Source organism: Manis javanica, chromosome 7 (genome assembly GCF_040802235.1).
Source record: "Manis javanica isolate MJ-LG chromosome 7, MJ_LKY, whole genome shotgun sequence".
Taxonomy (NCBI): domain Eukaryota; kingdom Metazoa; phylum Chordata; class Mammalia; order Pholidota; family Manidae; genus Manis; species Manis javanica.
Window position 1 is genome coordinate 119,051,311 of NC_133162.1, and position 15,759 is coordinate 119,067,069.

At 39.5% G+C, this 15,759-nt stretch overlaps 2 long non-coding RNA genes across 2 annotated transcripts; both read left to right on the forward strand.

Moving 5' to 3' along the window:
• Nucleotides 1-591: 591 nt before the first annotated feature.
• Nucleotides 592-4,443, forward strand: LOC140850617 (uncharacterized). Its single transcript, XR_012133564.1, has 3 exons — nt 592-727; nt 2,629-2,789; nt 3,283-4,443. It is a non-coding gene; the product is annotated as an uncharacterized lncRNA (long non-coding RNA).
• Nucleotides 4,444-11,927: 7,484 nt separating this feature from the next.
• On the forward strand, nt 11,928-12,949 carry LOC140850618 (uncharacterized). The gene is made up of 3 exons (XR_012133565.1): nt 11,928-12,034; nt 12,414-12,538; nt 12,785-12,949. It is a non-coding gene; the product is annotated as an uncharacterized lncRNA (long non-coding RNA).
• The last annotated feature ends 2,810 nt before the right edge of the window (nt 12,950-15,759 follow it).

The window sequence follows — 15,759 nt, forward strand, 5'->3', positions numbered from 1 at the left end:
ACGCAGGGGTCGCACCTCCAGGAAACCTCGCCGCTCTCACCGACTGTCCCACGTGGGGCTCTCTGAGTTCTCATTGTGCTTTTGTTACCTGTTTGTTTTCCACTGTTGAGCTTTCATTTGGCCTTTCTAGTGATGGTGGTTTGTTATTTTCACAGCTAAGCTGTCAAAAAGTTGGTTTATGTTTTACTCTTCTTGTTTGGAAAGATCTCGTTCTGTTGATCACAGCATTCGGTGTGTTTGGGGCACAGAGGAGATGGTCAGTGAATATCATTTGAATGGCAGCCGCCCCCTGGCTGGAAGATTAAAACTCTGGATGACTTTTTCTAAAATTTTTCTTACCTTTGGAATTTAACTGCTATGTTAATACCATGTGATGATCATAGTTAATTCTTCCAGCAAACCGTGTGCCAAGTATTGTGTCATTACCGACATGCTGAGTCTTGATGACGGGTCCTCATAGATTTGACTTCCCAGTTTTCATTTCTTTTACTCTTGGGCAAGTGGCTTAACATTGTTAAACCTCAACCTCTCTCTCTTTCTCTTTCCATCAGTGTGTGTGTGTGTGTATTCATTAAGAAATTCAAATGATGTAATGCAAATTGCAGGGTTTTAAAAAAAGCCTTTTACAAACAGCAGATATTTCTTGTCTATCTTCCTACCAGGCTTTTTGGTGATACAAAAAGGAAAATTTCAAAATCTGTGAATTCAAGGAAATACCTCTTATGAGGTAAGAATTTTTCATCTTTACTCTCTTACATCATATTCTTATGTTTGTTCATCAGTGTTTTCATTACAATCCATGTGAATGAATGCTGCTCCCTAATGTCATTCTTTTCTTTACTTCCAGGAAATCAGCTTAATTCACTGATAACTGTTATCATTAACCTTAGTGTTTTAAAAATGCATGGGCTTGGTGGGAATAGAAATCTGTATTCCTGTTTGTCAGTATCTACTAAGGCATAGCTATAGCCTAATTATTCCATTTTTCTGTATACACTAAGCAGAAACGTACATACAGTCACCAAAATACGTGCACAAGAATGTTCACGGCAGCTCTAGTTATGATACTCGGAGCTGGAAGTCACCCAAATGTCCATCGGCAGTAGAACGGATAATTAAGCTGTGGCTTAATGTTCTCGCAGCACTGAGGATAAAGAAACCACAGCGACGCAGGCAGCCATGGGTGAATCTCGCAGACATAATGTCGAGCAAAAGGAGGCCGACCCAGAAGAGCATGTCCCCTGCAATTCCATTTATATAAAACATAGAAGAGCAGATCCACCCATGCTGAAAGACGTCACCCTCACCGGGGAAGGGGGCAGTGATTGAAAGGGACCCAAGAAGGGCTTCTGGGGTGCTGGTAATATTCTGCTTCCTGGTTGGGGTGCAGGTTTCACAAGAGTGCTCAATTGCACACATTCATTGAGCGATAAATTTATGATGTGGGCCCTTTACTGTATGTATAGTATATTCGAAAAATTTTTTAAAAACCTTCAAGTGTGTCCTGATTACCATATGTTCTGGAATTGCTCAGCACTTGTGGGCAGGACCTCTGGTTCCCCCTCTCCCGCTCTCCTACCTTGTTAGCAACGCAGTCACTGAAATAACTTACTCATCTGCCTGTCCTGAGCACGCCTGATGGGAGTGAATGGTTGATTGCCTCTCCCCCATTCCCCCAGTGGACTATTTTGAACTCACTCCTTGGACTCTGTTAGCAACTCAGGATTGCTTACTTTGTGCACAATTTTTTTTTTCTTTTCTCCATGGGCTAGTTTTTAAAAATGATTTCTCTTCTTCGTTTGCTCCCAGTGGTTTTTTATCGTTGGCTATTATTGTCAAGATGCCTTTTTTTTCCCTTTGTTTGACTTGGGTTTTTTTAAAGTTGTTACCTGTTCAATCTTAGCCATTTTGATGGCAATCAGGAGTGTTCTAGAATCTGCTTCATTAATGGCACCGCCAGGTGCTGGATGTGGCCCACCCGGCACTGAGGACTCCTAAAGGAGTGAGCTATTTCCTCACCTAATGGTGTACACCAAGTACTATTCTTCATTTCTGTGCTTGGACTTCTCTTTACCACATCTGGAGCCGTTAGATGTGGTGTGACCCACATGGAAATCCTGCTTAGAATGTTTTCAAGGCCATCATATGGTGGCCCAACATGCAGAGCCTCCTCCCTAGAAGGGATCCAGGCAGACGGTCAGATGGTTACTTCTAGTACCCCCTGCATCAGTCTCATCCATCATTTATTGTCCCTGATCACATCTCAGATCAGTCTTGTTTTATTCAATTAATTTAAAACATGGCAATGTCTCCACAATCAATTTAGTTACTATCCCTCAAGAAACAATTATATTTACACATGATACGTACAAAAACAACTTTCCATAATAACAGTAAGGGATTATAATCCATTGAATAAAGTAAGTATCTATGAACCCGAAGAGATTTTTATATAAACACACACAGATGTACATAATTGTTTTTTTACAGTAGGAAAGTTTTTCTTACAGTAGGATACCAACTGATAAATTTAAAGGAATAATGGAAGTAGAAAAATCAGTATTTCACACTCATTATAGTAATAATGGTGTTTTCATAGTGTAGTAATGTAGTGTTTTTCTGTTTCAGAAATCCTCCTTGTGTGATTCTTGTTGGAGGGCTGAGCTAGGCTTCCCTCCGAGGTAGCTGGGAAAGCCAAACATGTCTTCCCCAGAGCACCAGCAGCCGGCCCGAGGTGTGTGACTCCAATGTGACCAACCAGAGGCTTGGGGCACGAATTTGGTGTCTTGGTGAGATGTCTATTCTCCCACTCTGTCTCCTTTGCTTTCTTTTGGCTCCAGACTGTCAGATGATTCTATGAGCTTCCTGCTTTCCAGTAAATCAGTTTTTGGAATTTGGTTGTGTTGTTTGTTTGACAGACCCGGGAGATACTGATAGTTCCAAGATGAATCCGATGTTCACAGATACAAATTACACAACATCCTTTATGAGGTACCTATCTAAGCCAGAATTTAGATTCTAATTCACTGGTTTCAAAATCAATTCTTTTATTTTATAGTACAGAGTCATTTAAAAAATACGTTTTTAGTTTTTAATATCGTGTAACTGAGGAGCCACTCACCATTATGCTGAGTGGAGGAACAGCAATATCTGTTCTACATACAGCCCACATCCAACTGGCGCATTCTTCGTTACCTCTAGGTCAGCTTGGTAGACATCTGTCATTGTGACTTCTTCGACACTTGTAGAAAAAAAACATCATTTTCTTTGCTTTTTCCCCAGGTGACCTTGAAGCATGCTGAATATTATTCTGCAGCCACAGATTCTGCAAGAAGACAAAGATGTTTCATGGCAGCAATTCTGTCGGACAGGCAGGCCTACCTCGGCATTTTGACACTAACTTTTGTGATGGGTTTCTCTCCATGCAGAAAATGAATCATAAGTATCAGAAAAGAAGAAAAGTGCCTTTGAATATGTGCAATCAAGGAACTGGGCTGTGTATGTCTCTTGTTGTGTGGGAATTGGTGTGGGTGTTTCTGGCCCAAACATTTTTGACATTCTGATAACCTGCAGCATTGGAAATGCTGCTTCTGAAAGACGTGCATTGTGGACCTGTGAAGAATGCCCTATTCAGATCTGGAGTGGCACCATCTGTGTGTCTTACAATGTGGGCGCCTTGAAAAGCTTGGTTCCTGAAAGAAAACACGGCTTCCCACATGCTGCCCACCAGCCGTGAAGTGTGAGCTCTTTTTCCTCCTGCCCGCTGCTGTGGACCTTGAGGGAATGGCTTATGGAGGAAGCAAGGTCCATCTAGTTGTTGACATTCTGGCAATAAGAACATACTGCCTGGTCAAGAAAGCAAAATCCCAGCTGTCAAAGCAAGAGTTCCAAACTCAAGTGCACAGGGCTCTTACTCTTCCCCGTGTAGATAGGTCAAAGTGATCACCAAGAGGCAGGAGCAGCGCCTATATGGCCACTGATGGGGATTTTTTTCAGACCTACCTATCTTTTCCTTATTCTTTTCAAATACCATGAGGGTCAGAGGAGACTAGAGGGAAAAGCTGAACGCTGTTCTAGGAACTGCCCCAGACCTTCCAAGGATGCCTCTCCTTTTGCATTCCTCAAAATAGTTTTTATCTATAATATTTTTCAAGAATAAATATATATTTAAACCAATCATGTAGCACAACCAAATCACCCAAAGAAATGTATTTAATTTTTACTTAAACATAACATGTACACAGACATTAATGAATTTTTTAAATAAATAATGCTCCTTTTTCTTCTGTCTTTAAAATACACATTTCTTATTAAAATAGGTTTACAGCCCCAAAAGCCTAAAGATGGACAGATAGTGCATGATATTCATTGTACAAATTCCAGTTTGTTAATGTGAAAATCTGTAGGTATTCCCAGAACATATGTTATGCCACCAACTTTCCTGAATGTAAGTTCAGCAAGCAGATTCTAACCACGCTGAGGGAAGCAAGCACGTCACTTCTAACTTTTTGCAATAAGATGCTTGATAGAATTTAATTTACAAAATCCTAAATCTTGGTTTTGTTATTAAGACAAAATAAGTTGTCTCCTTTTGTCTGTGTTTTAGAAACATTTAGAATGGTTCTTCCTTGATTTATCCCAAGAGCGTCTGGTTCTCTGCACAATGGGTTGGAATCTCGTAGGGAGACCTGCTCTCATGGGGTGGACCTACGCTCGCAATCAGAGCCCCCTGCTTCCCCAGGTACATGACGTCTGCTTTGTTCATGTCTTTTGAAGGTTTGCACAGTGTTTAGTGCAGTACTAAGCACACAGCAGGTGCTCCACGTTGCCAGTGACCAGTATTTGCCCTCTTTGCACCCTGAGTGACAAATGGAGAACTGTCATGTACCCTCTTTCTGCTCCTATTCTTGCTCAGTCTGGATATTTACTTGATCCAGTCAACCTTCAATTTTCACTCCTTAAATCTCTATCAACAGATTTCCTAGAATTTCTTTATAACCTTTACCATTTTGGGCAAGGCACTAAGAATTACTCTAGACCTCAGTTTTCCTGTCTGTAAAATGAGGGAGTTGTACAGAATGATTTCTAAGCTCTCTCCTAGATTGAAATTCTAGGATTTCATAATATCCAATGGCTTCCCAGAGAGCTATCTCAACCTGGATATCCCTATGGCATATTTAAGTCAACAAGTCCAAATGCCTTTTCCTTCCAACATCTCATTCTTGTCCTTATTTCCTTTGATGGAATTGAAAGTTCTTTCCTCTTTTAATCCCTTTCTCCTGTGTTTTCCTCCCAATCAGGTACATGGTTCTCCAGCTTCTAACCACATGGTCTTTCCAGCTACACACACTTGTTTTCCATTAACACTGAGACTGTCTGATTCAACACCATTGTGACCTTCTTCAATAGACTATTCATTTTCTTGTCTATAGTTTCTTTCCCATCCAAACCTACTGTATGCATTGCTGCTGGAACCAATCTCCAAATCATTGGTGTTTCTTTTTGTGGGTCTCTAATCTGCCTAGTTAAGTCAATAAATATTTGTATCCTCTATCCTTTGTAACAATACCTTAAACCACCTTCCCAGTAATTTGCCTCCTCTCCCTAGTATTTCCCATGCTCCAGCCAAAGAGTACTCCATGCTGTTCCATAACACACACCAGTTTCCCTAGTGTAGTCCTTTACCCTATGTTACTTGCTCCAACTGAAGCCTTCTGTCATCTCTGCCTCTTAAATTTTGTCCATCCTATATATCAGTTGACATCTATGAAAATTACCTGATTCTTTAAATCAGCTGTGATCATGACTTCCTTTGAAATACCACCTTATTTTATGTCCTTCTGTTATTGTCCTTATGGGAATTTGTGTACTTATCTCTCTTAAAATAATAGGACTTAAATACCCTAAGTCCTGTTATTGTGTCTTATTCATCTTCTTATTCCTTAGGAATTATTTTCTTAGTATCATGTCCATAGACAGAAGGAAATTGAATTTAAGTTTAAAAGTTTGTCTGAATGATTATTTGGTTACAAGTTTTAGATATCCACTTAAAATGGCTTATTCCTCATCTTTATTTCATAAGGGTGGGCACTGGCTTGTCTGTGATTACACTGCTAGAACTAGAAACTGGCCTCCTGTTCCCCACATGTATTAAACTGCCACTGAGTCTCTGAAGATTTCTGGGTTCAGGGTTACAGGAAACTTTATTGTAGTTACTCAAAGTTCCTCCTTATGTTGGAGTGAGCAACTGGTGGATTTTAGTTTTCTTCATTCCTCTGGCATTCCTGGACTGGAATGTTTCCACTTAGCTCAGCAGAACACATTAAAGCATATCAGAAGCTGAGAAAACCATACTTTGGGGTTCAGTCAGTAATTGATTTTGAAGTGCTAGTGTGAAAGAGCCAGTTCCCCATTTCTCTGGAGACTTTTCCTGCTCCAGTGACAGACAGTTGGTGCTATACAATGAGGGGACTGAGAGCAGCCACTTAAAGAATAGTCATCACATCTCTTCTCTGGAGTAAGAGAAATGGATGTGACTTTAACATCGAAGATTCCACTGTCAGCAGCAAGAGGGCCTGAGATGGAAACCTGCTGAGGGTGCAGATCTGCTTGGCAGTTTTATTAAAAGAGTGCATGACTTGTGTGACTTGAACCTCAGGTGTGTCCCTGAACTGCAAGCCTTCTTACTCATGTAACAGCAGGATTTTACTTCCAAGGCAGGTAGCAGTAGCATTTGGGTGTGACCAATTAGGCATTATTTTGGCATTTCCCAACTTGCCATTGTAGTAAAGCCCTTTGGGGCTCAGGAGTTTGCTCAGAATGAAACCACTGAAATCACAAATTTTTTAGAGGATGTAGCCTCTGCCTTCCCTCCACAGCACTTCCCACAATACCCAGAAAGCCAGGGGTGCACTGGGCTAAATACCTCCTGAAGACCTTCCCTGTCGAACTTTGCAGATGGAGAGAGGAAGATATTTAGATCCTTCCTTCCAGTTTCCTTCCAGCTCATTCTAATACTGACATAAGACTGAGAATCTGGAATCGTTAATTGATTTTCTTGTTCTGTTTTGAAAGCTGGCTGGGGTCCTGGTAACTGTTTGATGATCTTACCCTGGAATCAGTAACACTTCCCTGGAGCTCTTGGGCTGGAGTGATGTGTCGGCACTTCTGGCTCTTAGAGCAAAGAGGGAGCACTGGGCATGGCAGTGAGATGGTGCCAGGGGTACCGGCTGGGAAGCCCATGCTAGTTTAGCCTGTGCCAGCGAGCTGTGAGAGTGGCATGTCGTTCCTCTTTCCTGAGGCCTTGCTTATCTCCACTGACGAATGGCTTCCCTCAGATTATCTGTCACCTCTCCTTTGACCTCTGTGGGTGAGGAGAGTTTGTTTGGAGCTCCAAGCTGTGGCAGAGAGACAGCCCCAGAGGAAGTTCATGTTGCCAAGTTCTGCATTACAGGTAGGTATCAGTGCTTCCAGAGAAAGCCTCATAATACACTTGGAAGGGCTCCAGTCCTCTTGTTTAACATTACTATTTAATTACCTCAATAAGCCTTTGTCTTCTCTTTGGAAAAAAATGAGAAAATATTCATACTTCATGACTGGCTCCATCTGATAGACAGTAGATGTTTAATAATAACTAGTTCCCTTCACACTTCTTAAATGATTGCAGTGATGTTGGAAGGCTCAGCTTGACAGATTTTGGAACGTACCCCATAACCATCTATTTTTAGATTGCCTTTCTCTTTTTATTGCCTTAGCCTTTTTTTTAAAACTTCAGCATTATGTTATAATTTACTTATGCTTTAAAAATATGCTTTTAGACAGCGCAATTTGCTTTCGTAACATACTACAGTTCCACTGCCCAGCAGTTCTCGTCTGACTGCATTAAGGTGCACAGTCCAGAGGATGTAAGAAACCCGGCTCCTTTGCCTGGGGGCCCGTTTGTGTTGTATCAGATGTTGCAGGGATGTGGGGCCTAGGCAGCTGCAGGTTAGTGTGCTAGACAACATAGTGAAAGATAATAGAAACTGTGGCCATATGGTAATTCCCGTAGTCTAGTGTTTCACTGAAACTGAGTTTTTCAGTGTGGGGACTGCAGAAACCAACAGAATCACTTATGTTCATTTCTTTTTTTAAATGTCAGTTCCACAGATACATTAAATTAAAATACTCTCAATGGATGAATCCTGGGAATCTGATTTTTCTTTTTAACATCTAATGAGATTTTTATGAATAAAGTTTGGGAAAGAATGCCTACATCTATTGACATATGAAATGAAAATCCATCTGTTAATTTCCTAAATTACTGGGTTGCCTGCCTTTAGCTAAGAAAATAGTGTAGTATTGGTATCTCCAGGTAAAGTGGGACCATGCCAAAGGAGGAACAAGAATTCACCTGGTAAATGTGGCTGATTTTCCTGGCATTCAAATGTATTCAAGGATTCTGGAATGAAGCAAAGAGACTTAATGATAGTATTTCATAATTTTAAAAATGAATATATTATAGAGCAGAATATATGATTCACATGACTTAGATAAAAATGACTTCAAAGAAATAGCAAGTTTGGCAAGCTCTTTCCAACTTCTCCCCAGGCACCCTCCTCCTGTGAGGGACGCTTTGCAAATAAAAAGTAAGACGCAGTCTTGCAGGGGACTTGGATGATGGCATCAGGAGAAATAAGAGCAACTGATCTTTCAAAATACACAGTAACACTTTTATTAGTGAAAATACTCAATTTTTCTGCACTCCTCATATAATAGGAAAGCAAATATCAGGTACCTAAATCAGTAACAGATTTTTTAAATTTAATTTTTAGGGTATGCCTGGGAGACAGTGAGATTCACTGGAGAATCATCCATCTTCTACACCTGTCACATTTCCCAAAAGTAACGGGAAGCCCCCACCACTTCAACTGGTAATTCCTCACGGAGATTTTGGAGTTACCTAACTAACTTTAAACGGGCCCCCTCCATTTTAAAGATAAAGCTGATATCTTTCCACTTTCTTTCACTGTTTTTTCACCGAGTCAGTATAACTCAGACCCCATAATACTGCATCTGGTCTTACCTTTCTGGGCTCACTTCCCATCGGTGGCCCATATGTCCATGTTGTCCTCACTGCACTAAGCCATTTGCAGCCCCTCAAACACACAGTGAACCTCCAGGGCTCTTCACCACTGCAGGTGCTCTTACCCTCTCGGTGGACCTTTCTCCCCAGTAAACTCAAGTTGCTTCTCTCAGAAGCTTGTTTTGATGCCCTCCCTCCTCCCCTAGCTATTAGTGAGTAACTCCTTTCCCCATGATACCATGACAATGACAATTTCACAGGAATAAACACTCTGTATTCTAAATATGTATGAGTAAGTAATGCCTATTCTGCTAAAAGTTTCTTGAAGGCATTATTACATAAGGAACTCACCTTTCTATCTTCAACAGTGAGCCCCAAGATAAGCCATTAATAGATGCCAAAAATATTCATTTAATAAAAATTGATATATTCTAACTATTTTATGTCTTCACCTATAAAGAAATAGAATTTCATGTTCTTGAAATATGGATATGGCCTTCTGGAAGCAGACTGATTTAGATTTTAATTTTACATTTTCGCAATACTAGCTTTGTGATTTGGGCAACCTATTCAACCTTTCTAAGTCTGTTTCCTTACCTACAAAATTAAAAAATAAATACTACATACTTTATAGGCTTATAATGAAGATAAATAACATGCTTTAAAAAACCTAGCATAATATTTGCCACAATAATCATTAAAGTCAGTGTCTTTTCTTCCCCTTCCCAAAGGTTTGAATTTAAAAAGTCTTCTTAAAAATTATTTTAATTAAATTTTTGCTTAATCCCAGGGCATCAGAAAATTAAATTATATGGCAACCCAAGCCCCCGATTCTCTAAACATTGTGGTGAATTGTTGCTGTGTATATTCTGATTGATAAACAAGAAGGGCCAAGGGTCTCTCTTTGTGCTGATGTGTCGTTGGAACCGTTAAGTCCCAGACCCAAATTCTTTATGATACACAGGAACATCTTTATCCACTGTCCAGCAAACTTCCTATATTTCCCATAATCTGGCTCAGATCCCAGAGCTCACAAGATAGGTACAATAATTAAGCCTGTCAGAAATCTGTAATACTTCAACTGTGTCTGTATAATGTCGTCTTTGCATAGCTGGCTTAGGAACTGTGATATACTGGGAAGTTTCTTCATGTAGCGTGTTTCTGAGCCCACTTCCAGCCATGGAGACAGGAAGAACCATTCAGAATGGAATGACATTAATCTTGACCATGTAAGAACCCCAAGTAGTTCAGAAGTTGGAAATTCTCCATGTAGAGGCACTTAAAATTATTTTATTTTGGCATTAGCATAGGCTGTGTTTTGGTCTTTCATTTAAAAAAGAGACTATTTTTGGAAAGGATATCTGAATTTTCAAGGGTTCTCTGACCATGTTAGTTTTCTTGATGGGGTTTGAAACTTGGGTAAGAACTTCAGATAAGTAGGACCTGCTCAAAATGGGAGCTCTGGGCTTTTCTTAGTTGGAAAGCTAAACACTTAAGCACTAAGATTGTTATGCATCCAGTGAAAAGTAACTTGGTGAGATTGTTTGGAGGCAATAGGCTTTTATTTTAAAGGCAAGACTGGGAATACTTTTACAAATGAAGATTATGGACAATGTAGACACATTTTAAACTGTCAAAGAACTTGCTAAGCTCAGGCTTAACTAAAAGAGTGAAGATAATGAGAATAGGAAGATGATTACAGAAAAAAAAAGATATATTAACTTGTCATTTTAGCCCAAATGTTTGACCTTGACATTTGGGCCTCATAGCAATTCTGGACAGAGGAAGATTTCTCACAGTATTCTTACGGATTAGTTAAGAAGGAATACCAACTGTCACTGTTCTGCCTTAGGAATGGGAGTTATTATTGTAAGGTTCTAGGGAACGACAGAAACATGGTCCAAATGCCAGAAACTTTCCTGTGCACACAGAGAGCTGACTTCTCATAATGCAGAAGCTGGGACTTCATTTCAAAGACCTTTTTTTTTAATGGAAATTATACAAAATATAAGGAAATTTCCCACCAAGTTGTGCATGCTGCCTCAGAAACGAGAAAAGTGCTACCCATCTGATTTATTCCTTAATGTAAAATATACATGACTTCTTGACCACACATCATACATTTTATTTATTTACTTTTTTTTATGATGATGGTTTTTTTTTTCCACAAAGAACTGAGGTGTACCTCCTGTTGAGAAAATGTCATGTTTGTCTTGCCAATAAATAGTTCTTTTTGAGTTTAATGTTTTAATTAAACATTAGGAAGAGAAATAAATGGGGTTAAACCAGCCTGAAAGCCATTTGCCACTTTGACAGCAGACTTTAAGAAAGGCTTCGTTCTCAATGCTTAGGTATGGTACCCTTGGTAATGCACATGCTGTTGGTTCCATTTTATCAGAAGAGATAGAATTTATCTATCTCTTCAATTTATATTTTTAGCTGCTTTACTTTTATAAAGTCACTGCAACTAAACACTGAACTGAGGCAAAAGGGGACAGCTTCTGTGCATGTCCCTCCCAGACCCTCACCATAGACAGGAAAATTTCCCATGTGTTTATTTATTATGAAGTTATAATTTATGTACAGAATTTAAAAAATCAAATAGCAAAAAAGTGTTAAATGAAAAAAAATTTGCTTCCATCAATCATAGCCTTATTCACGAGAGACAACAAAGTTTTACTTTCTAATCTTGTTTTCTGTGGTTATGCGCACAAACTAAATTCCATATTTGAAACTTGATTTATTAATTTGTCAATTTTGGACCTTGTCTATTTATTCCAGAATATGATAGATGAAGAATGTAGTCCTATTTACATCTCTTCGTTCATCCTCCATCTGTTGTTATTCTTTTCCCACTCTCCTAAGGAGTTAAACACAACTGTCAAACAAGACACATAAACGTGCTTCTTGACCCTTCAACTCTAGACAGAATCCATTGACTTCAAACTGTCATCAATGAGGGATAAATCCGTGAGTGTCTTCCACCTCTCTGCTTCCATCTCTCCCTCTCAGCCTTGGATATTTATACCTTTGCTTTTCCATTGCCAAATTTGATTTCATGCATTCTTCTCTGTAGATGTAATGGAGTTTCCTACTTTAAATTGAAAACCAGTAAGCTGTATTTAGTGTTTGTACTGCAAGAACGATAGTGTGATTATGCTCATAGAGAAAGAAATATAGTCCCTTGTGTTTAAGCTCTTCAGTTGACTGACAAGGCTCCATGTTTCCAAGTCAAATGGGCAGTTTCTTGCCCTATACTCCATAATTAGTGTAAAGCTGTGCCAGATCTTATGTAACTTCATACTTTGGCTATACTTTTCTTGCCAAACTTTCTGTTTTTATCTTACAGGAGAAGAGGAAGAACAGTTTGCCTGAGCTGCTCCACAGACACTCCGTGAACAACTTCCTGATGGCAGTTCATTCCTTCTTTCCGGCTTTGGCATCAGCTGGACCTCTGGACACCACCAAGGGAAGGTAATCGCCCCTCCCAGTGTTACTGATTCCTGTGCATCTTTGGGAGGGAGTCTTCTCTGTTGGGATCTAATCATCAATATGGTTCCATCTATGGTCTTTCTTCTAGGAACTTACCATGATTTCTAATCTACTGATGGATCTCGTATTAGTCTAGGTTCTCCATGGAAACAGAACCAATAGCGTATCTATATTTCTATTTCTCTTTATCTCTTTCTTCCTTCTTCCTTTCTTCTTAAAATAAAACAGGAAATAAAAACTGGAGTGACAAAACGAAACAAAACAGAAAGGAATGGCTCATACGATTACGAGGCTATGCAGTCCCAAGATCTGCATTTGGAAAGCTGGAGACCCAGAAGAATCAGTGATGTCAGTTCCAGTGCAAGTCCAAAGGCAGAAGACTGATGTCCCAGCTTGGAGGTAGGCAGAGAAAGTATATTCTTACTCACCCTGTTAGCCTTTCAGCCTTCAGTGGGTTGGATGAGGGCCACTCACATTAGGGAGGATCATCTTTTTCACTTAGTCTACCAATTCAAGTGTTGACCTGATCCAAAACGTGCTTGTGGACTTTAAGAAAGGCTTTATTTTAAAGGCAAGACTGGGAATACTTTTACAAATGAAGATTATGGACAATGTAGACACATTTTAAACTGTCAAAGAACTTGCTAAGCTAAGGCTTAACTAAAAGAGTGAAGATAATGAGAATAGGAAGATGATTACAGAAAAAAAGATATATTAACTTTATATATGTGGACATACCCGGAATAAGGTTTAACTCAATATCTGCCAGCTGATGACCCAGTCAAGGTGACACATAAAATTAGCCATCACAGATCCTTATGTCATTGTCAGCTCCATCATACCATAAAAGACATTTCCATGGGACTTTGGAGGGTATAGAAACACTGTCCATATTCTGAAGCAGAAGTATTGCTTGCTTCCTGGTGCTAGAGTGATAACTAATGTGATTATTTATTCTTCTGGATAATGTCTGCTGGTGAGCAGCCCTCTGCCCTCCCCTGTAACGTGGGGTCTGGACACCTGGAAACTGCATTCCCCATGCTCACTTACTGATTCATTCCTATTAACTTTCTAGAAGGAAGCATTTTGGTGGGATCACAAAGACAATGAATGGGGTAGTCTTTCTGATTCTGGTTCCAGCAGGAGCTGCTACCCAAATGTGTGGGTGACTGTGGGTGACTATGACCTCCAGTGGTGTTAGTGGCTCTGAGAATAGCAGGAAGGCAGTAGTGGGATAACAGATGACCACAGGCTCCAGTGGCACTGGTGGCAGCCTCAGCAGCAAATGAATATTTTTAGTATCTGGATAGTGTCCCTTACCCCTCTTTACTACTCCACCCAACCAAAATTGTTGTGACAAATTTCTTGTATTAAATCCATCTCTATTTGAAATTTTCAGAGCATTCTATTTTCCTGATTGGACTGTAACAGATACACTCACTAACATTATATGTCTTATCTTTCTTTGAAATAATGTGATATATCTTTATAGCATCAGCTCAAAGAAAATATTAAAGGTGAGAGATAGTAATTAACTTTTATTTAATGCTTGCTGTCATCAACTCACAATAAACTCTGAGGTAAATATGGTTTTCCCCATTTTATGGATGGTAAAACAGTCTTGGATATAGTTATTGGACCAAAGTCACGCAGTACAAACTGACTGTCAAATAAATCAGATTCTACTCTTTCCATCTGAGAAAAGCATATTGATGTTGGATACAGATCCTACCAATTTGAGGTGGCAAATGAGTAACTTGAAGTCCCCTTCATACTTAAATTTACTTTATCAAGTGAGAAGCAGTCTAATCACTTCATACTCCTAGACTTTGAAAAGATTGTTGGGCTTTGATTACAATAGCCCAGAATTTAACAGAGGTCTCCAGTACAGACAACTCAAATGGCAGATATACTACTTATCCTGTTTTTAGTCATTAATATCTTTCTGTACTGTGGTTTATATTTTTCATGGTAAGAATATCTGCATTGAAAAAAAAGAAAACCTTTTCTTAGAGGATTTTGCTCTCTTCGTTAAAAAAAGTGAATGGGAAAGGAGAATGTCCTCTTGCATATCATTAGGGTGTGCAACTGAAATCGCTACAAATTTTAGCTGCTTATAGGTTTCAGATAATAACAATGGACCTGAGACCTTGCTTTTGTCAAGTCAGGATGACATTTCCAAACTGAATACCCTCCCACCAACAAGGGAGGAAGAGGATCCCGTTAAGGAAGGTTTATTCCTTGGGAAGGATTTTGGGAAAGTCACTCCAGGAAATTACCAAGTATATCTTCTAGTTCCCAGCATTTAATATGACAGATTTTATAGATTATTACCTTCCCTTCGCCCTGTAATATTCTTCTTCAGCAAAGAGCTTTTACAAATACGTAAAAGAACAACATATTTTAGACATTGCAGTTGTTGCCCTCTTCTCACAGCCATATAACCCATCTAAAATAAACTGAGCTCAGTTCAAGGATGTAATGATTTTTTATGCATGCCTGGTTGCCTTTGCTTTTTCTCTGCTCTTTGGCAATCTTTCCTTTATAGGACTGGGAGAGCCTGAACTAAATAATTAGAAATGTAGAGTGAGCATCTCCTGCTGTACTCTGGGAAGAACACTAAGCCCCGGAGTCATTGCTCTTGGGGCTGACTGTGGAACATCAAGATCTTCCACTTCCAAATACATACTTTTAGGGTAATACTCCACCAGCTACCTATTTAAGTCTTAATATGGCACCATATGTCTTACGGTTTTACTTAGAAGGAAAAGGAAAAGCCTTCCTTCTGAGACCAATAATAAAACACTAATGATGTGTTTGCATTATATGGATGCGAGTAATCGCACTCACCACTTAAGAGTTGTCCCTATTGCCAAAAGCCTGCATTCCAGTCGTCACAGGCACCACATGCATCCTGGCGCATGCCCTGATGGTTCTAATTTTGACAAAATAGTTTAGCAAGAGGTTAAGTCTCAGTGTGACTTTAATTTTGAAGTTTCAGTTACCCTTTGCAGATTCGTAAGATTATTATCGGCGTTAAAAATGGGAGGAATCATACGAGTAAGTTTTGTTGTTTTGTTAGTATTAGCGAAAACAATTAGAAGAAAGGAGGAAACGCACCGGCTATATAAAGTAGTGGTGCATTTGCCAGGTGTGTTTCTCCATCCTTTTAAATTGAAGTAGGGGCACTAAAGTTCCATCTG